This window comes from Herpailurus yagouaroundi, unplaced genomic scaffold (assembly GCF_014898765.1).
Source record: "Herpailurus yagouaroundi ecotype Mexico unplaced genomic scaffold, PumYag 67641, whole genome shotgun sequence".
Taxonomy (NCBI): domain Eukaryota; kingdom Metazoa; phylum Chordata; class Mammalia; order Carnivora; family Felidae; genus Herpailurus; species Herpailurus yagouaroundi.
The window spans coordinates 4,620,115-4,646,255 of NW_024420442.1; positions in this window are offsets into that span (position 1 = coordinate 4,620,115).

The following is a 26,141-nucleotide window of genomic DNA, read 5'->3' on the forward strand; positions in this document are numbered from 1 at the left end:
GATCAATTTCCATGGACCTCACATTTACTTATTAAGAGGAGACTCTAACTCTCCTGTGGCAAAATCAAAGTTGTAAGTTTTGTGCTTGGAAAGGGAAATTACTTAATTAATAAACATTCTGCCCTTTTTTTTTTGAAGCAAGTCAGAAGTACAACAGGAATATCCAAGACCGAAGAACTATTGAAGTTTTTATAGGTAAACTGATTACAAATACCTTTGTCAGTCAATTTGATTGATTACAGCATACACATATTGAAGTAGGCTTCAAGCAGCAAGTTTGTCTGAAGCCTTGCTGTTAAATCTCTTGTGAAGCAATTTGAGATTGAACCCCCAGAGAATTGTGAACTGCTCTTTGAAGGCAGAAAGTTCTAGTAAATATACCATCACTGCATACCACTGAAGAAATCAGATGAGCATTCAGTCTTGGCGTTTAATAATATGGGCATACCTCCGAGATTTTGTAGGATTGGTTCCATACCACGGCAATAAGGTGAATTTCCCAAGAAAGTGAGTCAAGTGAACTTTTTGGTTTCCTAGTGCATATAAAAGGTAGTTTTATATTATATTATATTGTCTATTATGTGTGCAGTAGCATTATATGTAAAAAAAAAAGTACATACCTCAACTAAAAAAGGCCTAATTGCTAAAAATTAACCACCATCTGAGCTTTCAGTGAATTGTAATCTTTTTGCTAGTAGAAGGTCTTTCCTTGATGTTGATGGATGCTGACTGCTGGAGGTACTGATTGCTAAAGGTTGGGGTGGCTGTGGCAATTAAAAAAATAAGACAACAAAGATTGTGATTTTTAAATATCTTAATGTATAATCAGGGTTGAGAATTATTATAAATTTTATCTCCCAAATAACTTTTGATTCCTTCTTTTTCTTTTAGGCCCATGATCTTTAAATATTGTTGGAGATGCTAATGTTTCCTGCTACCCCTTTTGGTTCTTTGGCTGGTGTGTAATAATCAAAGTAACAGGACAGATTAAGAGAAAAACAAAATTAGTTTTGTATGTATGTGGGCCTCAAAGATGTGAAACCCACTGGCAGGCTGTTGAGGCACATATGAAGTTCTGAGGTTTAAGGGGTAGGAGATAGGAGGTTAGGTTTCAAGGATTGAAGGAGGGGAGGGAGAGAGGAGGAAGACAACATAGGAGAAGATGGGAAGATCAAATGTTTGGTAAACCAAGTTTTGCCATTTCTTTTGGAAAAGTCCTTCTGATGAAATAAAAAGAAAAAATTAGTTTTTGGTAACAGCACTCTCTAACTTTTTTTAGGCTGTTAAAGGGAAGGGGAAAAGCTCTGCTTGAGTCTTGGATTGTCTTTATCTTGAAATAACTCACATGCCAAAGTAGCATATTCTGGGGCTGCTTGCCCTGAACCCCATCAATGTTTTCCGATTGCATATAGAATATAGGTCATACTCCTTAACATGGCTTACAAAGTCCTGTAGAGTTTCATTATATTCATTCATTCTTTCACAAGAATCTGTTGATGTTGGTCATTGCACAATAATGGGAATGTCCTTCATGCCGCTTAACTTTCCACTTCACCATGGTTAAAATGATAAAATTTATGTTATGTATATTTTACCACAATAATACACAAAAATTTATTGAGTTCTTACTAAGTGTCAGGCATCTCCCAGTATCATCAAATGTCTTGCTTTTTCCTCAACACACCAGGCTTTTTCATATTCATTGTCTGAAATATCCTTCTCTTCCCTGATTCACAAACTCCCCATTGCCGTTAAAGATACAGTAAATGTTTCTTCCTACATAAAGCCTTCTGAAATTGCTAGTTCCAATGGAACTGCTCACATGAAGTCTTTAAATGAGAATGCCTCTATTTCGTCCCTCTAAACTATTTTCCTCAGAAAGAGAACTGTTTCTTCTATCTTCATTTTTTTGTTTCTGTCTGATTCCCACCTTGTGGTGGGTAGGGTAGGGCAACACGACCAGGTGTTGGGGTTGAAGTGTGAATTTTGAGGGGCCAATGCTGGAGAAGGCACCTGGGAACAGCTAGTATCAGAGGAATGGGCAAAACCAAAGTTTTTAGGGGAAAGCCAGTGCTTAAATGTCAGGGCCATAACACAAAGGGCAAGTGGCAGGGAGTTCAGAATTGGTTGAAGATGTGATCCAAAGTCTTCTTCCCACTGACCTGCTACAAGCAGCTTAATTCCTTATTATTAGAGGTCTTTTGTTGTGCTCAAGGTGCAATTTGTACCGGAAATAAACCCTTGTGAAAAATACCTGTACCCACAGGGTATGTGTCACATTCACTCTCTTATGACAATCATTTGGCACAAATGACTTAGGTTTTTTGGTTATGACTTTGGAAAGTGATAAGTAGGAGCCTGAGTGATGTTTCGGTAAGGACAGGGAAGGGTTTTCCATGCTCTAGTAGCAGATCTGGGTGACTGTGGATGCAGGAAAACTGTGAGCTCCTGAGACAATTGCTGACGGAGACCATGAAGATACACATTACCTTTGTCCAGGTTCTGTTCAGAGCTGACTGTATCCAAAGGAAGCATGGTCCTATCTCTGATCCCTTGGAATTTGGTAGCTATATGAATAAAATGTAGACATTTTAAAGGAAATGAAAGCCATAGAAAAGTTTGTGAATATGAATGTTTTCTATTGGCAGCAAAAAGTAGAAGAGAAAAAGGACCATAAAGATTGGTTCAGCATATTCCTTTTTTTTAGGGTTTATTTATTTTTGAGAGGTGGGGGAGGGGCAGGGAGCAAGGGACACACAGAATCCAAAGTAGGCTGTAGGCTCCGGGCTGCGAGCTGTCAGCACAGAGCCTGATGCAGGGCTCGAAATCACGAGCAGTGAGATTATGACCTGAGCCAAAGTCGGACGCTTAACTGACTGAGCCACCCAGGCACCCCTGGTTCAGTGTATTTCTTCTAACGGTAGTACAGTTAGGTAGGGAGGGGAGACACATACTCCTCCCCCAACCTGACCTTCTCTTGAGTGTTTAGAGAGCCTAATTCTTCACTTGCTTGTTTGCTTGTGCACAGTAGACTTATTGCATTTTTTGTCCTGAATTCAAATTACTGTTATCACTTCTAGTAATTGCAGGTGTCTGCAGGAACAAGAGATGCTTCTGTGGCTTGCTGTAATTTTAGATGCTCCTTTGTTCCTGCTCTATGGCCATTCTTAAGTTAGACTGTTTAGAATTAAGCTCAATGAATGTGCTATCTGCTCTGAATGACCCAAGACATGTGTGTTGGAAGTAAACCTGTATTTTTACTCTTGCTATATTTTGTGTATGCGCCTCTGTGGACCGGGGACAGCTTGTGCAAATGTTTCTCTGTAGATTTAAATAGTCTAGTAACAGCCAAATCTGTAAGTCCTGTCTGCAGTACTCAGTAGGAAATTCAGATGCATGTCAAATCACTTGGAAAACTGTAAACCACTTTATAAATCGGAAGGATGCTAACAAATACCTGAATACACTGGATAGCCACTGAAAATTCTTCATTAGCAGGCTGAGCTAAGTGCAGACACAAAAGAGCAAATTTCTTATTAGCTGTACTCACAGGAGGACACCATTGGTATAATCAATCCAAGAGCAGCAGATAATTTAGACATCCTTGATACTTGAATCAGGGATTTACAGATTTACTTTTGTGATTTACTGAAACCGATAGAATTACCGGTTGTCTTTCTCTGAGTACAGGTACATAGAATATGCAGAGATGATAATTTAGGAATTAAATATGCCTCTGACTTATCTACGGAGTGGCTTCTCATCAAAATACAGAGTTTGAGGCCTGAGATTACTCCATGTGACACCTCAGTCCATATTGCCTCATAATGTCCCCCATTTATTTCCAGGACATGTGGTTTATTGCTCTAACTAGATTATGTGATGTGAAAACAAATCTTTTTTATGAAATGAAACTGTCATTTACTGAGACAAGTTCTATGTGATGATTATTTTCCTAGTCTCTTTCACAAACATTATTTCACTGACTTCTCAGGACATTTGTGCGAAATGGAATTTTTATCACTGTTTTTATAGATGAAATGCCAAGAGTTTAAGCAAACCTGTGCAAGGTCACACCACAGGCCAATGATGAGTTGGGGCTTGAAAACCAGGTATTTCCTTTCCACGTCAGTGCTTTTTCATCTTTTGTGCCCCTTTGTCCTTTTTATCTGGCTCTATGATTTCTCTTAGTGTTTGGGGGAATATATCCACTCCTTGTGTTTCAGTTGATGGAAAAGTGACCCAGAATCTCTTTGCTAGTGAGCAGTGTTAGAAAGTAGCCATAATTACTTAACTGGAAAAAAGTGGACCCTAAACCCCATTTGAGCCTTGTCTAATATAGAAACCTTGAAATTCTCATAATGCTTTCTGTGTTTTCTGTTGTATCCTCAAAGAGATTTGGGGAAGCACAGTTTGAATCTCTCACTTCATCTGTGAATTTGAAAGTGTGCATGGAAAATGGTATGATTGTCTGGGTAACACAGAGGTAGCTATTTCTCCATGGGCATTAAACCGTCTTATCAAGTTTTCACCAGTCACTCATTTTCTGAAAATGAATTTGCCATGTTTCTTTCCCTCCCTTTTTACAAGATGGAATGGGAACTCATTTATGTTAACTTTTCAGCTTTAAAATCCACTTTTAATCTTTCACTGGAGTACTACTCTCTTGGCCAGGAGAAAAAGATCTCATTAAAAACAAAAATGATATACAGTGTCTATTAATCAATTGGATGGAACTACTTTATGCCCTGAATGCAGAATGTTGAAATGTATCTCTTAAGGATCGATACTGTTTCTAAGTAACTAAAGCTAAATCAATACCGTCTCCACACTTCACTTTTGGTAACAGATCATTAGACTCTAGTGTTTCAGAACCTGTAACTACAAATACAGACTGGCCAGAAATAGTTTTCAAAGTAAATTTTTACCATTTGGTTTTTTTTGGAGGTTGATTTACTTATGTTTTCATGAAACCCTTTTACAATATTACTGTTAACATAAGGCAAATTCTCTTAAAGGACTTTTAATATATAATGTTGTGACATCTCAAAGAGCTTAATTTGAACTATGTATGTCCAAAACCACGTAATAACAGGGTTCAGCTATATTATGTTTTATTGATTTCTGCTTACTCATTTTAGTTTCAATGTACACCAGACTTAGGGAATTAATGAGTTCTCTGTTGAACATTTAAGAACAGATTTTAAGCCATAGCGTTATTGCTTTTCAGGGTTGGTGAAAACCCTCAAGGTATATAGTTTAATTTCTTATGTGAGGCTTGGATCAGTCTCCTGTACAATTGCCCCAGCAAGCGAATTCAAATTTAGGTTGGATTAAATCAAGCATAAAATGTGGAGGGAATGAGGTTGATTCATTCAGATACCTGGCAGGAAACGGATGATATCCTTTGAAGACAAATTTGAGCAGTTTAATTAAGGGGTATTTACCTAGGCACAGGGACAGATACAGATAAGAACAAGAAATAGTGGATTACGTCAAGGTTAGCAATAGTAGGGAACTGCAGGACAGAAAAAATATGTAATTGGCTGCCACCTCCCACCCCTCAATAAAAAGATTAACTTGAGAAAAACAAGCACAAATTTTGTAATATGTTGTTAACCTTAAAAGTAAAACAGCTAGTTATTTTCTCAGGAAAATGGATTTATTCTGGAATAACAGAAGGATCGCAATTTTGACTTGCAAGCTATGGCAAACCATAGGTAAGTTTAGAGATCAAAGGAGAGGAATGTTACTGGATGGACAAAAGGAGGAAGCCAAGAGGGGTGCTTTCAAGGAAAATTCATTGGAGGAAAGTGAGATTTCAGGGTGGTGGCACTTTATGATTGGCTGTATTGTGGTATTTTCTTATTGGCTTATCTTGTTGCTGGGCAAGGAGAAATTCTTCTTTGCTCCTTCTGGAATAGTAAAGTAGGTTTATTCCCGGTGGGACTCCAAGGTAAGTCTTGGTCACATAGTAGCGCGTGAGAACTCTCCCTTCTTGCCTCCTGTCTCCATTTTAAATGAGGTTTCCTTTATTCAGCTTTCCAGTATATACCTCTTGTGTACATGGGAAAGACCCAGGAAAACTGAGTAACTTAAAGACAAAAGAAGATGTTGGCAGTTTGAAGGGGTGAAAGGCATGTCATGGGAGTTTATCAGGATAAGCCCAGTGAACAAGGGTAAGATTGTTATGCACATTTAAGTCCTTGACTTTTCCTTGGGTAAGAGATTCTAGAGTTTGAGAATCATCTCCCTCTTCCTGCTACATAGAAGTAGACACTTACAAATTGAGATTTTACCTATAAATGTAAATGTCTCTTATACCAAAAGGTAAGTTCTATTCAGTTTTCAGAGCTTTTCCTATGTCTGCCGTTTCTTAAAAATAATCAGCCTAAAATAACTTTTATGCTAAGGAGGTGCATTTTGAGGTGGTACATTCTGTTCCCCTTCAGAACCAATAACTTTCCTAGACCTGAAGGAGCAAAGGGTAGAGAGCTGTTCCTGGAACATCACAAAGTTAGCTTAGACAGAGGATCTACTGATGGGGACAGTGGCCTTGATTAGAGAAACACAACTACAGCCAGCCTGTGACCCAACAGGGGTGAGTACTAGGGGAATAAAATACCCTTCTCTCCCTCAAGTTACTCCTCCTTTATCTTTCCAGTGATTTCCACAAGCCGAAACCAACTCGAAGCCATAGGGCACAGAAGTGCAGTTAATATAGTATAGGGAGATCAACCTTGTAGGTTACACAGCAGGTAGGGGATAGATTGGAAAAGGTAAAGGGAGGATATTCACCATGGAGATGACATCTCCTTTCTCCTGTGACTCCATCTAGAGTACAGTAATTAGTTCTGAATAAACAGGGCTGTTGGTTCAGAAAATGTGTTCAAAGAAAGAAAGCCAATACAGTGAGAGGAATCAAAGGTATTCCATGTAAAAATATTTATAAGAAGTAGGAATGTTACTTCTAGAAAAGAAAAGATTTGAGGGTCCATAAAACACTATAGTTAAGAGTACAGACTCGAATCAGCTCTAAATTTATTAACTGCATGACCTTGAGCAAGCCACTTAACTCTGTTCACCTTAAAAGTGAAATAGCTAGTTACTTTTACCTGTAAAATGGATTTATATCGTGACAGCAGAGGGATTGCAATTCAGGAAGAGTAAGCTATCACAGAAGCCATGGGCCAGTCCAAAGAACAAAGGAGAGGAGAGGACCCATCTTAACTGGGGGAAGGGGGGAGGTGGGAGGGGCTTTGTTTGTTTGTTTATAATAGTGCCACTGCAGTAATCTGGGAGTTCCAAGTACAATGCATTTTTGTTGGCTAAGTTGTGGCAGTCTCTCCTGGAGAGAGACTTTTCTCTCTGGACTTTTCAGGGTGAGGAGAGTATCTTACTTCCTTCTGCTGGAATAGTAAAGTAGCCTCCTTCCTGTTGAGAATGCAAGGACATCTTTCCCTGTTGGGTCAGCAAAGGGCTACAGGGAGCGGTAGGGCAGGAGAGCTCTCCCTTTTGTCCTCCGGAGTCCATTTTCAATGAGGTTTCCTTGGTTCACTTTTACAAGTTCTTTTTGCTTCAATTCCCTAATTTGTAAAATTGGGCATAATAATCAGCATCTACCTCACAGGCTTGCTATGGGAATTAATTTAATATTCAAAGCAATTAAAACAGTTCTTGGTACATAGTAAATGTCATATAATTTATATGAGCGAGGAGGGGCATAGTAGAGAAGTTTGAGTGGGTCTGTGTGTCCTGAAGCAGTTAAATCCAGCTCAGTGGTTGAAAACTCTCATAGATTTTCTTTAAGTGTAAAGATAATTTGTCTTATAGACATAATAAAAAATGTGATAGTGCATTCCCTCTCCCTATATTCTAATATTCCCTATAGAGTTGTTCAAATTTAGACTAAATGACAATTCATGTCATACAGAGATTCAAACATAAACTACGAGGTTGGATTAGAAGATTTACAGAATCAGGGCATCTGGGTGGCTCAATTCCATTAAGCATCAACTCTTGATTTCTGCTTAGGTCATGATCTCACAGTTCATGAGATAGAGCCCCATGTTGGTCTCTGTGCTGGCAGCATGGAGCCTGCTTGGGATTCTCTCTCTTTCTCTCTCTCTCTCTGCCTTTCTCTGTCTCAAAAGAAAAAAAAAAATTTACAGAATCCATTCCAATCCTGGCATATCTTTGATTTTTCTTCAAAATTATTTGAATTGCCACTGAAAATATAACCTTGTTAGTTAAACTTCTGTCTCAAGAAATGTCTTGTAGGCTACCGATTGCCTAGATGTCATTCTTGACCTTTAAGTGGTACGTGAAAAAACACATTCTGAAGGCTTTTTGTGATTACATTATGTTCCCCACCCTCCATCATCTTGCAACTATCTCTCTCCAATTTCATTTTCTTCAATGAAAAAAAGGGAGCATTCGTCATTGTTTTTGTTTATCCTTGTAGGTTCTATAGGTGTAAAATTTGGAGGAGGGATTTAGGCTCAGTCTCTTAGTAGATGTGTGATTTTTGGACAGATTACTTCTTAGAATCTGACTTTTCTTCCCAGTAAATCATGGATAATAATACCCTTTACTTCACAGGTTTCTTGAAAAGATTAAATGAAATATCATTAGCAATGTTACTGGAATATTGTAAACGTTGAGTCAATATCAGCACTTGTTAATGTATTTTATCATATATTAATGATATATTATGTAATATGTTGTTATTATAAACTAGTGCCTGAGGTGCCGGGTTATTTTGGTTGCAACAGGTTTTCACACTCCTCCTGACAGGTGGAGCCTACAGTCTCCAGTTAATTCTGGAGGATTTCTGCTGGGGAAAAGGAAAAGAGATAATCCCTCTTTCAGTGAGAGACTGAAAGAGAGAGACTGAAAGAGCATTCTCTGAGGCCATCCCTATCCCAAAGCAAGTCATGAGGCACTGTATGCAGCAGAAATGCAGTCCTGGGCAGTTTCTCCAGCTATATGGAGGGAGACTTGTTAAGGAAGGGATTCTGGCCCCCTGGCAGCCAGCCCTGAAGCTTACATGTGGATTTTCATAGGAATAGAGTGCCAGCTGCAAAAGGCCTGGGTGTTCCTTGATCTGTGGCACAAGAGCTCGTAATAAACTAGAGAGAACTACCTTCTCAGGCTTTGTTTATATAATGAAAGGAGTTTTCAAACTTCCCTTAGCTGTGAATAATTTCAATTAGCATCTTTGAGGGAGCCAGTTGATTAACCATTGTATGAAGTGCTAAAAGCTTCAAGTTTGACACGGGAGGAAAAACCGGTACTCTTGTCTGGCATTCTATTCTGGCCCCTGGCCAGAGACATTGAGTCTCATCTTCCCTTGTCTCTGATACACCCACCCCTATATGCAAATAGATTTTTTCTATGGGTGGCACCTTAATGTTAAGATGACAAGGAATGGGAAATTAAGGGTATAATGACAGATTCATCCCGGGTTGTCTTTTCTAGTTGTAACACTGAAAGGCCTGGGAACCCCCTCAGTTCTGGTCAAACCAGGATTGACTATTGACTCTCTAGCTGAACCTATCCGGAAACAACATTCAAGATAGTCTCCATTGAAAAACCTTGGCAGCCTGAAGGGCTGGGTCTCCATATCAGTAGATCCCCTAGTCCACAGTGAAACAAAGTTCTTGAGACTCAGGGAATAAGCTGGAACACACCAATTAGAGGATAAACATTATTGATAATGGTGATGAGGAAGAACAAGCAGAAGAGGAGCAAGAGGAAGAGGAATCACAGCTGGTATTTATTTAATGTTTTCCATTTGCCAGGGTCCATGTTGTTATTTTGTAGATAACACCTGTTTCAATTCAGTGTTCTTATCCTCATTTTATGGATGACAAAATAGGTTCAGTGAGCCTCTGTGACTTGCGAGGTCAAGTATAGCCGGGATTCAGATCCATGTCTAACTCGGACGTGCACACACTTCACCAGTATATGATAATGCCTGATTTATTGAGAACTTCCAGCATTCCAGGCACTGTGCTATGACTCTGTGATAGGCAAAGCACATACGATTTTTACTCTCGTGGAACTTCAATCTATGTTAGAAGGACCACAATGAAAATTGGATTCTTTTGTTTGGAAATCATTATCGTTGTATGGATACCACTGCTATCTTAGTAATGTGAGCCAGAATTCCAGGGTGACTGATTGAATGAGTGAGAGAGAGATGTGTTATTTTTTGATGTTCATGGCTAAGCAATTACAGGAAGTGAGTAGACCAGCTATTGAGTGACTAGTCCTAGAAGGATGAGGCCCATGTTTTAGGAAGCTAAATTAAGGATGCCAAGATGAACAGCTGTCGACGAAATAGGAAAGTGAAGGTGATTGTTCTCTATCAATTTCCTATTATATATCAAACAAAAAGGAAATGATTGACAAACATTTATTCATGGTGTTTCTCTGGAGCCAAAAGATATCTGTTAACATGGATCTCCTGCCAGTTGCAAGTTTTTTCCCCCCTTTCATCAGTGACTGTCCTAGTTAGGACCTACTCAGATTTAGAGCAGTTATGGAGGGGTTTGTGCTTCTGCAAACCTGAGCCTTACAGGATCATGAGACATAACACATGAGGTGACCCTGATAATTAGTGTATCCCACTAAGTCCCATCGTTATCTGTTTCTGACTCTACAGGATAAATAGCAAAGTTAAAATATATACTGTCTGTTATGCCCAGAATTCGTGATCCCCAAAGACCACTAGGGAGCCGAGTCCGATGCAAAAGCAAAGAGCCTTTATTCGAGCTAGCTCGAGCTCAATCCCCTACCTGCACCGACGCAGCGGTGAGATACCAGGGAAAGAGAGCGAGTTTCAAAAGGACAGAGGTTTTATTGGGGCCTGGGGGCAGTTGGTGAGGTAATGGCTATGGCCTCAGCGGATTGGCTGGGGAAGGGTCCTGGGGAAGGGTCCGAGTCCTGTTAGGCAGGTGAGGGGGGGTTACTCAAGGGGAGGAGGTGTGGTCAAGGTGAAGGACACAGAACAAGATGGAGTCGGGTGGCGTAGGCCCGCCCTTTCACTGTCTACTTTTGGGATTTGCTTGGTCCATACCCAGTTTAGGAGTTGGAAACTATGGCCAAAAGTCCAAATCCAGTCTGCTGCCTATTTTTGTACAGTCTGTGAGCTAAGAATAGTTTTTACCTTTTTAAATTATGGAAAAGCAATAAAGGCATAATATTTTGTGACGTGAAAATTATATAAAATAGAGATTGCAGTGTCCATAAATACAGTCTTCATGGGACACAACCATGGTTATTCCTTTATGTGTCCGTAAATACAGTTTTCGTGGAACACAACCTTATTCCTTTATATATATGACTTATGGCTGATTTCCTGATGCAGTGTCAGAGCTGCCTAGTTTACAGAGACCGAGTGACCCACAAAGGCTAAACATTTACTATTTGATCTTTTAAGAAGGAAACATGTGGACCCCTGCCCTAGAGAAGGAGCTAATCCAGTGTATAGAGCACTCGCACGAGAAAACTCACCATTATTGGGAAAAGTAACTCATCCGTGCTGTATTTGATCCGGTTATTGCAAGTCATAGAGAGTTTATAAAAGTTAGGAACAACTTTAAATTACATGTCTATTCATAGTTTTTGTAGATGTTGTTTAAAACTTTGTCATGACTATGATTAATAGCTGTCGATCACTGATAATTAGAAGCTATACACATTTATGTTAAGATTCATCTTCAGCTGACATTTGCCCATACAGTATCTATAATACATATAGACAATGTACATATTTTATCAAACTCTCTTCATTTGACTTGGCATTCAGGCTTCCCTATGATTGATGTTAAACCCGGAGAAGCCACTGAGTCAAATGAAAAGCAAAGACAGGATTTACGTTTTGCTCTCTGTTTCTCAGTAACACTTCTGGCTCAAAACTGTGGCCCTAATTTTCCCTCCAGAGCAAAGAGAAGGAAGATCTTCTCCCCTGCTCTCTTCTCCCTGGCCTTTTCTCTCCCCAGCAATACCATTACCTGCTTGGCAGGAAATGATGAGCTCAAAGATATTCAGTTAAGATGTGCCTGTCAGAGTTGTTTTAATAAATCAACACTGGAAATTAAACTATTAATTTTTCAAAACATTAAACAGCAAAGGAGCACAAGAAGAAAGATGAGAGGAATAGGAAATTAGCACCTAAGAAATATTTACCCTTTATGGTAGCCCCTTGTGTAACATTGCAGATTGAGATTTTACCATTTGTTATGGGATAATATAGCAAAGGAAGGAGGTTGTTATACATCGTTTTCAGAGCTGACTTGAAGGCTGGCTGGGTGAACAAGTGAGCAGAGTTTTAGGGACTGAATGGGCCAGTTCAAAGGCCCCTGTGATGAAATACGGAAGAGACTCAGATATCGTCATCATACTGGATGAGGAAGCACAGTGACTAGGGGTATGTGCTCTGGGATCAAATTGACTTGGTTTTGAATTCTGGGGCTGCCATTTACTGGCTGAGTGATCTTAAGGTTATTTATTCCTATTGAACTTTGCTTTCCTCATTTGTAAAATGGTGATAATAAAACTTCCTTCGTGGGGTTGTTGGGCAGATTGAATGAGATGTGTTAAAATGTGCGTGTCACTGGACCTGGTAAAAGTACTCTACATGTTTATCATTCTTATTATTAATGTGGGTCCCGAGCGAAATACCTCCTGGAAAACATTGCACAGTTAGTAAATACTTTGTTATATAGTGAATTTCTACCTACTCATGTAGAGGAAGATATAGAAAGGAATGATGAGTGGAATTTAGGAGGCTGATCGGACTTGGTCTTTGATCTGATTGGTAACAGTAATAACAATAGCAACAAAAAGTTAATATTCAGTAGGCCTTTGCTCAGTGTTTAATCATTACAACAACCCCGAGTAGGTCATACCATTGTTCCTAAATATTGGTCTTAAATATGGGTGAACTGGGGTTTACAAATGTTTGGCTACTTGCATAAGGTGGCTAGCTTATACTAGCCAGTGGCTGAGGTGGCATTTGAACTCATGCAGCTTGACTCCAGAGACTATACTTAGCCATGAGATCATACTGCCTTCCTGGTTCTGTAGTTAACGAGCTCTATGACCAAGTATCTACATGGTGTTCAGACAGTTGGTCAGGTTATACAGTCCATGGCTCAAGGCATGTTCTTCCCATATTGGCTATATGCAGTGAATACCATGTGTAGTCATATATAAGTGCTCCTAGGAAGTTCTTTAACCTATCTGGGTTTTGTTTTCTATGTTCCTCATGAAGATTTGAGATTTGATCTCTGTGGTCACTGGGCTCTTCTAGGTGAAGGTCTAGTGTAAATGTGTAAATAATTAAAAAATAATTACTATTTGCCTTTGGATAATTTTTTAAATATTTATTTTTGAGAGAGAGAGAGAGAGAGAGAGAGAGAGAGAACATGTGCCCACGCTAGCATTCGAAAAGGGGAGGGGCAGAGAGGGAGGAGGAGACAGAGAACTCCAAGCAGGCTCCTGGCTATCAGCACAGAGTCTGATGCAGGGCTTGAACTCACAAACCGTGAGATCGTGACCTGAGCCGGAATCGAATCAGACGCTGAACCGACTGAGCCACCCAGGCATCCCCGGCTGTGGGGAATTTTAAATATGTATTTGATTTTGTGCTTATTGGATTAACTGAATTTATAGAATAAACCAAATAAGACATGGCTTTTGAAGACCTGGAGCTGGAGGGTTAAGGGCCTAGTCTTTCCATTGTGTTCCCCTGCTCACTTTCTCCTTGCCATGAAGAATCGGTTCAGAACTGCAGCTCATGCGTTTAATAGAAGGAACAAAAAGTTCCTTTCTCAACTATCCCTGGAAGTCGGGACATGGTTAAGTGAGTTGATTTGAAGGCTTTCTTTGCTATGGTGTAAACTGCGTGAAAATTAGGTATAACCAGCTTCATAGACTCAAAAAGAGATACTCAAGTGAATTAGGTGTTGTCTACCAAAACCCATTTTAATGAAGCAATTAAGCAATTATTTTATGTGCTACCCATCAATAAATTAAAGGCATAGTTTTCCAATGTGAATCTACATATATATATACACACACACACACACACACACACACACACACACACACACATATGATCGATATATTAGGACTCACAAGTATTCCTTCCTAGATACTTTGGTTGCTTTCAGTTAAATGATGTTTTCTGTAGCCAAACTTTACTATAAAATTGATTAGCATGTTCTTTTACTCAATCGTATTCAACCCCTAAATAAACTTCTTATTTAAATTTTTTTAAGTTTATTTTTGAGAGAAAGACAGAGAGGGAGTGGTTTAGGGGCACAGAGGGAGAGAGAGAGAATCCCAAGCGGGCTCTGCAGTGTCAGCACAGAGCCTGATGCCGGGCTTGAACTCAAAAACCGCAAGTTCATGACTTGAGCCGAAACCAAGAGTCAGACATTTAACTGACGGAGCCACCCAGGTGCCCCAATAAACTTCCTTAATAAATAGTTTTACATAGAGGCGCCTGGGTGGCTCAGTCGGTTAAGCATCCGACTTTGGCTCAGGTCGTGATCTCTCAGTTTGTGGGTTTGAGCCCTGTGTCAGGCCCTGTGCTGACAGCTCAGACCCTGGAGCCTGCTTGGGATTCTGTGTCTCCCTCTCTCTGTCTCTCTGCCCCTCCTCCGCTCTCACTCTGTCTCTCTCTCAAAAATAAAACATTAAAATTTTTGTAAAAATGTAGATAGTTTTACATCACCATTAAAGACATTCTTTTAAGATAAATTAAGAAAAATAAATACAGTGTTCTTAGTCTTCCCATCCTTCTGCCCTATAAGGCTTCTTTATAATGCCTCTTAGCTTTAACATTGCTCTCCATCCCCAAGAAGTTTTCATGGCTCTGGCACCTCTGGAACCTTCACCAAGTGTCCCAGCCCTTGTGGCTTTTCTTCTTGTGTAGATCATCAATTCAGCTGCCTGGTGAGAATAAGTCTCTGCTTACAACTAATCAAAGGTCAGTAATTCTTTTGCCATTTCTAATGCTCCTTATGCTTTAAGATGCCCTCATGTTCCCTTCTGTGGTCATACTGGTTTACTCATTATTCCTTGGCCCCATTCTGCCCCTTCCTGATTCAGAGCTTTTGCTTATTCTCATTTCCTTTGCCCGAAATTCCCCTTCCCTCCACTCATTTCTCCCTTTCACTGTCCCTATTCAAAACCCACTGCAAATCGCACTTCCTCTAATAAGTCCTCCTCAGAACTCATGTTTCCATCTTTCATCCCTCATAGCATTTTGCTTCCACTTTAGTTACAGCTACAGCAACTGCATTGGCTGAACTCGAAAATCAGGACACATGCTTTGCCGGGTATAAGTATACTTATAGGAACAATGTGATAGATTATTTGAAATCATGATGGTTCTAGAAATTTCAGAGTGCATGTTTGCCTTAATTGTAGCATTCATTACATCTGCCTTGTGTTGGCATTAATTATGTATTTGTTTGTTTCCTTCCTGATGTTGTTGAGTGAGAATTTGTGTCACATGCATCCCTGTATCACCCCACACCTGTCAGATTCCTTTGTCTAGGCTAAGCATGCATTTTTTTTAGACAGTCATCAACTATTTATTAAGCTCAAATGAAGTGTCAGGCACTGCTAGGTGCCCAGGATGAGATGATGGGCTTCCCAACCATGAAATACAATAAAGCCTTGGCTTGTGAGTAATCTGTTCTGACTGTTCCACAAGACGAGCAAACATTTCTAATAAATTTTAACTTGATAAACAAGCCATGTCTTGCAATATGAGTAGTACGTGACACCAAACCTCACATGATCACAACTGAGCCAATGGTTCTTAAAATTCACTTTGATATACAAGTGCTTTAGATTACAAGCATGTTTCCAGGATGAATTATGCCCACAAACTCAGGTTTTACTTCAATCATTACAATACCATGAGATGAGATGAGTGTGTCGTTAGGGTAGGCCTAGAACACATAAGAGGGGCCCCTAACTCAGACTTGGAAAGCTAGGGAGGACCAGAAGGAAGTGATTTATAAGCAGAGAGGTTAAAGAGGAGAAACATTTTGGCAAGGAATGATGGGGCTTAGGGACTCAAGGTAGAGAGAGGTGGAAGGGTCCAAAGGTGAAAGAGAGAATGCCCTCTTGTAGAAATTCACCGGGTTTCAGTCCCATTGGGAGTAGAGTGTAACGGGGGTAATGGGAAGATAAGAAGCTGAAAAGGGTAGCAGGTCACTGGGTCAGGTCCTAGGGATACAGGCATGAGTGAGATAGTGAGATTCTCCTAGAATGTGTATTAAAGAGGAGAAGACAGAGAAATAACAAAGTATGATACAGTATGAGTGCTTTGACTGGAGAGGTTGCGTGTACTGTAAGAACACACATTATGGCACCTCACCCTTCTGAACACAAGCAAGGTTTACCATAAGATGTGAGATTTAAGTTGACATCAACATCACTAAGTGCTGAATGGATAACATTTCTAGCATTTAGCCATTTTGCCTTTTCTCCTATTCTGAATCTTGCCATGAGACAGAAGCTGTGAAGGAGTAAGAGAAGGACAGCATATCCTCTCTGTGTCCTTGTGACCAGCTTTCCTCTCTGTATCTATGCACAATGGCTGAAATAGAGAGATTGATTACATGAAATATCATCTTTTTTTCACCCTTCCAGTCCGAAAGCAGTTTCTCAGTCACTTTATTACTTGGTTTGAAGCTTCTTCCCTTTCTTCTGATCAATATTTTAGCTGAGTCTTATGGAAAATGAAATTTACATTCAGTTGTTTCCTTAGCAACCATCACACACAATCAAATACATCTGCTTTCAGAATCAGCTCCTCTTTTGAAATACCTTGTAGTTACCCAATCTTCCTTTATTAGCAAAATGGCTTTCTAAATGGGCTACAGTCTCTTTCAAAACAAAGCATTTTAAGAACCTATTTAAATAGAAATTTATGTGGGTTTTAAAATATAGATAGGAAGTCGCTTCACCAAAACTTGCATGCATTTATTTGATCAATCAGCCAGTAAATCAGTAAATATTAAGACCTAGAGGTCCTATGCTTGTTGCTGTGGATTATAAAGATGTAAAAGACATGGTCTGTTGCTGTTGGAAATCTTAGAATGTAATAGGACAGACATCTACAGCAATAACTGTGATACAAGGTTTACAGATGATGCATTCAGTGTAAGGGCACACACATATTAGTGTTTGTTTTAACTGCATTTGCTAAAATGATCTTTAACCTCTATTGGAGAGAATCTGAGAAATATCAAATGTCACTTCCAGAAGCTCCAATCCCAGAAGTGAATCCTAAAAATCTAAAAAGCCTTTGGGTCTGGGAGTTCTCACATTGTCACAGGAATCTGGGGAAAAAAATCTGAAATTGCCCTGAGAAACTGTCAGAAACTGTGTGCTATAATAAGGGAATGTAAAGTTCACAGAAGGATTGCTGCACTTTAATTTTTCAGTAAACCTGATGTTCTTGACATAGAAGAACATGGAACGCTGAAAGGACGTAAAGTATTCACAGATTACTGTCCTTAAAATAACATTTCTTCAAAAAATGGAAGAGGGGGACACTGTGCCCAAGTCCATGTTATAGAGTTTTAAAACTACTGTTAGAATCCATGTTCATGGGCTCTTTAGTTTTTTGTAATCCTGGTCAGAATTATGCTATGTTGGACCATCCAAATTCTAAAATGCAGGTGAGCTTAGCTCAGGTTATTAGAATAGTAATAGGCAACTGTCTGCTTTGCTAGTACAGGCAACAATGTATGTGGCATTTTCCTTAGCACACACTCATTTCTGCTACTATTAGGCTAAAGATGTTTTGTTTTGTTTTGTTTTGTTTTGAGGGAGAGAGAGCATGAGCTGGGGAAAGGGGCAGAGGGGGAGAGAGAAAATCTTAAGCAGGCTCCATGCTCAGCACGGAGCCCAAAGTGGGGCTCAATCCCACAACCATGAGATCATGACTTGAGCCGAAATCAAGAGTTGGACGCTCAACAGACTGAGCCACCCAGGCTCCCCCCAAGATCAAATGTCTTACCTTGGTTTAGAGAGCTCTGTGTGGTCTGGGTCTGGCACTCACTTGGCTTTCCAACTTCACTTTACAAAACAGTAAACTCTGTCTTGTATTTTAAGCACCATCAAGACCAAACTACTTGTAGTTCCTCAAACACATCATGTTGTTTCAGGTTTCTGAGCCTTAACCTACCTTGCTCTTCATGTTTGGAATGTTCTTCTGCCACAACCTTGTCTGATTTGTCCATTCCTTATACATGATGTAGCTCAATTATCAATTCCTCTAGGTAGCCTTTCTTTACCCTTCATTTCCACAAATTGAGTTACATAGTCTCCCTTTCTATTCCCCTAACACCTTGTAGTCATGTCTGGCAGTTCTCTCTCAGAAATTTAAACTTGGCTCAAATCCCCAGTTTTACAGCTTTGTTCAGTTTAGCGCCATACTCATGATCTTCATAAATTCTCAACCCTACTTCCTGTTGTTGCTATTGTCTTTGTTTTTGGGTGCACAGAGATTCCTGGGTTTTGCTCAGTGCTGAACCAGGAAACCAAACTCTTCTCATTTGATGTTTTCTACAAAGAGCTATTCACACCAAGTCATTGGTGAATTTTTAAGGTTTACTAAATATTTGGAGAAGCGTGGAGCAGAATGATGTGTTTAACTGTACAACAGTGTTTCATATTGCTAGCTACCCTCTTCATACTCACCTACCTTCCAAAACCTTCCCCTTTAACCTGTGATCCTCCCTCCTGTGATCCGATGATAATACGGGTTATCAGCTCTGTCCAACTTTCCCACCCCCATGAATATTTCTTTTGTGGAGAGTGGTCCCTTCAGGCCTGTCTGCTTTTCTCAACTCCTCTCAAATTTAGGGCAATATTTTTTCTTAATTTCTTTACATCTTGATCATATAGCTTTTATTTTTATATTTAAATGGTTTGCTTTCTTGTTTCTCTCTTGCAGTGTAAGGAGGCAAGAGACTACATATGTTGTATTCATTACTATATCTCTAGGGTTTAGCACAGTGCTTGAAACATAATAGATCCTCAATAATGTATGGTGAAGTGTCTTTTGAACACATCTTACAAAGCTGTCAGTTAGTGCTCATACTAACATGTTCAAGGCTTATGGGTGTGGTCTCTAGGTAGGTTATTTTTTTTCAGTTCTATAATCAAAGTCAGTACCGTATAGTTGTGTTAACTGGTATATTGTAAGGTGACACTATATCCTGTGTTCTGTGCTAAGAATATGTTAAAAGAACTAGTAAAAGCTACTTAGTGAAAATTGGCCCTTTTATGCATATTAACTTGCACTTTGCAACATTCCCTATGAAGTAGATGATATTATTGTTTCCATTTTCCAAACCAGGAAATTGGGGCACATTGAAGTTAAGTAACTTGTCCAGTGTCACACATCTAAGTAGAATAAGTGAGATTTTTGTCTGGGCAGTCTACTCTAAGAGCCTGTTCTTTGAGTCACTTATATAATGTTGCCTTGAAAGCGTAAAGATTAAGTTGTCAGGTACAGATTGTAATGGCTTGTTCACATTAGAGAAGATAATCTCAAAGGCTAGAATAATCAGAGAAATCTGCATGAGAGGTGGTACACATTGTAAGATACAAGGATATCTGTTTTTTATTCAACCCTATTTGGCCAGACTTGTTGGGTTGGTGGTCAGCAAAAGCCAAAGCTTTTGGCCCTGGATGAGTCACCTCACCTTTCTTTCACCTTTTCAAATGGCTGGAATATCCTTGGAATTGGCTTACTGGTACTTGTTTATCCGGTTTGTTTGAGTTTCACAAGAATGAGAAATGCCTTGGTATTTACAACTGGATAACAAAATTCTACGGGTTGTCTGCTATCACTTTGGTAAATAGAATTATCCTGGTTCAGATTTTACTTCCTACAAGTTTCAAAGCCATTTGTCCTCAGAGGTATTTGCAATGTCTATAAAAATGTCCACATTCAAAAAGTCCCCTTTCTCGTAACTTTGGAGCTAAAGCACTTTAAACATGACAAATATTTTGTAATTATCCTTTCAATATGCTATAATGAAACGTACAGGTAATATAATGTTCCTTTACTTAGGAATATGAGTATATTCCTAGATGTAATATAAAGGATAAAGGAGAGGAAATAATTTTTAACAAAATATGTTTGAAGATAGAGATGTTCAGGTATTACTACTGTAGGAGTTCTAATAAAATAAACATTTCCACCCCCATGGAGAACCACTGTGAGCATACCATCTATAAACACAGCATTTAGAGTGGCATGTTGTAACTGAAGTACGGTGAGCTTCATTGCCATTGGTGACATAATTATCTTAAATGTTCAACAATTCTTATTATGTTATGAACAAAACAAAGTATAATCTAATGTTTCTATAGTAGTCATTTTCAATATTAAACAATTCTTATTACGTTAGGAACAAAACAAAGTATAATTTGGTGTTTACATAGTAGTCACTTTCCTGGAAAATTCAGTGTATTTTAAAATCATGCAGAAGCAGTTGATATAAAATGAATCTCTGCTCTCAGTTCAGGTAATTATAAAAATGTTTTTCATTTGAATAAATATCTCTCGGGACACTCAAACACAGTGAGAAACACAGTCACGTCAAGTCTTGGTTGTATGGTTGTGTTGAGGAAATGGAGCAACCCTTGCCCTCTTCTAGTATCCCCTCCTCCTTAACAAAGCAGGCTTTAAGGTAGAAGAATTATTATAGTGAAAACCTGATAAATATAATAATTAGAGTGTCAACCACTTGTGAAGATACAATAATAATTCTAAATTTGTATTCAAGTAATGACATAAACTGACAGAAACACAAGGGGAATTTGGCAAATCCACGATCATAGTGAAAGGTTTTACATACCTCTCTTGATAAGTAGTAGAATAAGAAGATAAATGTCTCAGGGTCTGTTTGAGATGCTATAAGAAAACACCATAAACTTGGTGGTGTATAAAAAACAAACACTTCTTACGGTTCTGAAAGCAAAGGTCAGGACACGGGGATATTTGGTGTTTGGTGAGGGCCCACATCCTCACAGATTACCATCTTCTTGTTTACCTCACATGGTAGATGGGGACCAGGGATTTCTTTGGGGTCCTTTTTATAAGACCACTAATAACATTCATGAAGACTTCATCCTCATGACCTAGGCACCTCCCAAAGCCACCACCTTATAATAGTATCACATTGGGCATTAGATTTCAGCATATGAGCTGCTCTTCAATCCATAGCAATTAATAATCAGAAAGGATAAATATTGAACTGTACTATTAATAATTTGACCTAATAAGACATATATACAGTGGTTTACTGGAGAGCCTATACTGACTTGTGAGATTCGTATGTGTGCGTGTCTTTCTAATTCCTCATTCAGTTAACTGTTAATAGTGTGAAATTGGCCACAGTAGGATTATTTACTCAATGGAAATTGGCCAACAATATACATCAAGGTGTCTGTTTTTTGAGAGCCAGTTAAAGAGTGACCAATATACCATTGCATGTATAGAGTACTGTATCTAAAACCTGCAGACTACTCATTCTATTCAATTACATATGGATAGCTTTCTCAAATCAATCAAACCCTGGGCCACAAGGCAAGTCTGAGTAAATTTCAGTGAATTCAAATTATATGAGCTATGTTGTTCGACCTTAGTGGAATCAGACTAGACATCAATATCAAAGTGATAACCAGTAATTCATAATTTATTTGCAAAAGTAGCAGTATACTTCTGTACAATCCATAAGTCAATGGAAAAATTAATAAGAATTAGAAAATATTTTGAATATAATTACAATGAAAATACATATCAACACTTATGCAATGTAGCTTTGGTTTGAGGGATATTTATAAGCCATAAATACAAGAACATAGGCTGAAAAACAGTAAGATAAACATTCATTTCATGGAGGTAGAAAAAGAGCAATAACTAAACTCAAGCAATATAGAAGAAAGAGAATAAGGATAAGAACAGAAATGAAGTAGAAATCAAACACAGTAGGGAAATTCAAGAATGCCAACTTTTGTTTATTTGAAAACACTAATAAGATGTATAAACTTCTACCAACATTTGGTCCAAGAAAAAAAATCAGAGAAAGCATCAATAACCAGTATTAGTTATGAAAAGGGGAACATCCCAATAGATTATTTTTTTTATTTTTATGTATCTAGTTTTTTAAAAGTTTATTTATTTAAAGAGAGAGAACACGAGAGGGGGGAGGGCAGAGAGAGATGGAGTGAGAGAATCCCAAGCAGGCTCCGTGCTGTCAGCACAGAGCCCAACTCAGGGCTTGATATCACGAACCAAGATATCATGACCTGAACTGAGATCAAGAGTCAAACACTTAACCAACTGAGCCACCAGGCGCTCCTATCTAGTTATTTTTTTTTTTTTAAAGATTTTTTATTTTCAAGTAATCTCTGCACCCAGTGTGGGGCTTGAACCCATAACCCCCCACAACCCCAAGGTCAATAATCGCATGCTCCACCAACTGAGCCAGCCAGATGCCCCCACAATAGATTTTTAAATGTAAAAAAGACATACACAACTTTATGCCAGTAAATTTAAAAATGTAGGTGTTTTGGATAAATTCTTAGGAAAATACAACTTGCCAGTGCTGACAGAAGAAACAAAATTATAGACTGTCTTATACCTATAAACACGGTTGTATTATTGTGTACTTATTATTTTGTGTTCTGATTTTTTTCATATAACACCTATAAGATTATATATAACAACAAATTCCTCACATTTGTCACTTTTAAAGCCTATTAAAGAACGTGTTTGTTACCATTATCAGTAATAAAGGGCATTTGGACCCTTTCCTAATTTTTATAGTTGTGCAGAGCACTGCCGTGAGAATCATAGTACAAATCAGGTTTTCCCTTCGGTTATTTCCTTGGGGGTCTATTCTTTACGATGGAATTAGTAGGAGAAAAATTATGTATGGTTGCTTTATTCTTTTCATATATAGGCAAATTACCCTCCTGCAAAATGGAATCAATTTACAGAGCCAACAGCAAAGTATAAGCACGACCATTTCCCCAAATTCCCGTTAACAGCTGACTTTATAAACTATGTGTGTTTATGTTAGTGTAGTAGACGAGCAGTAGAACTTTCAAGTCGTTTTAATTTGTATTCATTTAATTGCTATTGAGACCTTATCTTTTTTCACATGATGATATCCTATTTCAATTTCTTTCTATATAAACTGCCTGTTCATCTTCTTTGTTAACTTTTCAAGTAGAATCTATGTAGTAGCTTGATATATGCACATTGATTTTTTATTCAAGTTGGATAGTGAGCCTTTATCAGTTACATTTTCTCATGAATTTTTTCCATTATGATGCTTTCTTTTGATATTCATTTTATTACATTTTATAGCTTAACAGCCTTTTTATTTTTAAGGCATTTGAGTACATTTATCTTGTATTTAATGGTGTATTCTATTTCTTTAAATGTCAGAAATAGATCTCCCTTCCACAGCTGGACTCAAAAGCCATTTCCTAGTGAGCTACCTGGTTTACCATACCCAATCTCTCTAAATCCTCGCAGTTGGAATCACTTAACCTCTGCTTGTACACTAAGCCTGAACTGGATAAATCTGTTTTCTACTAACTTAGTTTCTGTTTTATTCCCATAATTGTGCTTGTACCTTGCACAGCAGTTCTGTGACAGGGACTCTGCTTTTATAATCTACCTGGTGTTCTGATTCTTCTAAGACTGGGACTTTGCATTTCCCTCTCCCGTCTTTCAGGAATTTGGCATCTGTTTCTAAATCACAGACCAGTAACTGGAACTACTGAACATGCGGCCACAACTCAGGACATCAACTGCCTAGCCAAATAATGCCTATCTCCATTCCACTCACATTTCTCTCTCTCTCTCTTTTTTTAATGTTTATTTATTTTGAGAGAGAGACAGCATGAGAGTACAAGAGGGGAGAGGGCAAAGAGAGGGAGAGAGAGAATCCTGAGCAAGCTCCATGCTGTCACCATAGAGCCCGTCGTGGGGCCTCATCCCAGGAAACATGAGATTATGACCTGAGGTGAAATCAAGAGCCAGATGCTTAACCGACTGAGCCACCAAGAAGCCCCCACATTTCTGATCTTGACCTGTGTACCAGATCAATAGTATCTTATCCTTGCCCTAGCCTTTCCTAATGCTGACTCTTGACCTAGACTGCCATCTCGAATCCCCAGATTCATTGACCTGCCGAGCCATGGGGCATTTCCTCCCCATTGCATTCAGCTTTATGTCATGCCCCAATGTAGTGAGTGCCTTTTATTCTCAGACACTAGTTTTGTTTGACCCCTTCTGACAATGAATTTCAATTTTTAAAATATAATTTAACAAAATTTGCTGTCATTAAAGCTTGACTGGTATCTAGAATTTGTTCCAAGTATGTATTGTAAGGTATGGGTCTAAGTTATTTATTGTACTATATACATAACCAGATGAGCCGAACATTTATTAAGGATTCTATTTTCCATTGCCATATTACTTACATTTTTTACATTAATTTTAGTTCTTATAATACTAATTTGGATCTGTTTCTGGATGCTCTATTCCATTGATTAGTATCCCTCATTTAGTTGAAATATCACCTAATTCTGACAACTGTTACAGCGTGTATTTGTAAGTTTGTGTATGCTCATTTTTATTTAATCTTCCTAATGATAAGAAAGGTGTATTTCTCCATTTATTTAAATCTTCTGGTTTTTACTCGTTTAGGGTCTCAATTTTCTTTTGTGTCACAAAATTAATGCACAGACATTTAATGTTTCCAGTAACTGTTATGAATGGTATCTCATTTCTTTGAGTTATTCATTGTATTTTCTGTATCATTAGTGTATAGGGAAGCATTTAATTTCTTTTTTTGGATTTACTTCACTCCACAACTCTGCTGAACTCATTTATTACCTCTGGTAATTTTTTGGTTGACTTCTTTGGATTTTCTGAGTATGTATTCATGTCATAAGTAAAAAATGATTTTTGGTGTCTTCATTTCCTAAATATACCTTCAATTCCTTCCCCCCCCCACCCCCCACCTCTCAGATAACTGTGGTCAATATTCCATTAAAAGAGAGTGGCAATCTGGAAAAGAAAAAGGACTATCATTTGTGGAGTTCTCTTTTTTTCCTGCATTTGATTTTACCGAGATTAATTTCAGTCATACTTCTCTATTAACTTTGTGATTCTATATTTTAAGTGTGCCCTTTTCATTTCAGGGATGAAAACATTTAATTTTGTTAATCAAGAAAATATGTTGAATGTTATCAGTATTTCTTGGCAGCTCTTGAAACAATAATTTTAAGATATTTTCCCATTAACATATTATACTAGCCTGTATTCATGGAATAAATGATAACGATCATAGTTGATACCTTTAAAATTATGTTCTAGTGTTCCATTTCTTAAGATACTAAGATTTTTATTCAGGCTATATACAGACATACACAAGCACACGTATGCTTGGATAATACAGTACATATTAATATGTTTTACATATGTATATACAAACACGTTTTTTCACAAGTGCGATCAGACTAGAATTCCTGCATTTGGTATTTTCCTTCTTAATTTTTGGAATAAAACCATATTCACCTTATACAATGACCTGGGTAGGACACCTTTTTCTATGTTTACAAATCGTTTGATGGAAAAGAATCTGTACTCTAAGAAGGTTTGGAAGAATTTGTACGTAATCCATCAGTTCCAGATGACTTAAGAACTTTGTGTTCAAAAAATTATTTTTCTGTTGTTGGAGTATACACATTGCCTATTTCTTGTGGTACTGGCTTTTATTGTGTTTGCATAGTAATTCATTGTTTTTCCTTTTTTTAATTAATACCAAATTTATTTGAAAATACTCCAGAGTATTTAATTTTCCTTTTCATACTGATTCAAAAGTGTGTTTTAATCTATTTTTTTGAGCACTTGCTGTGTGCAAAGCACTGATATGGACACTAAGCACAAAGCAGTAAAAATGGTACATGAAAAGTGTATCCTAATTTATGGAGCTTGTAGTCTAGTTGATGTGACAGACCTAAAAGCTACAGTAAGCGAATAAATATTGTCATAACTGCTATGA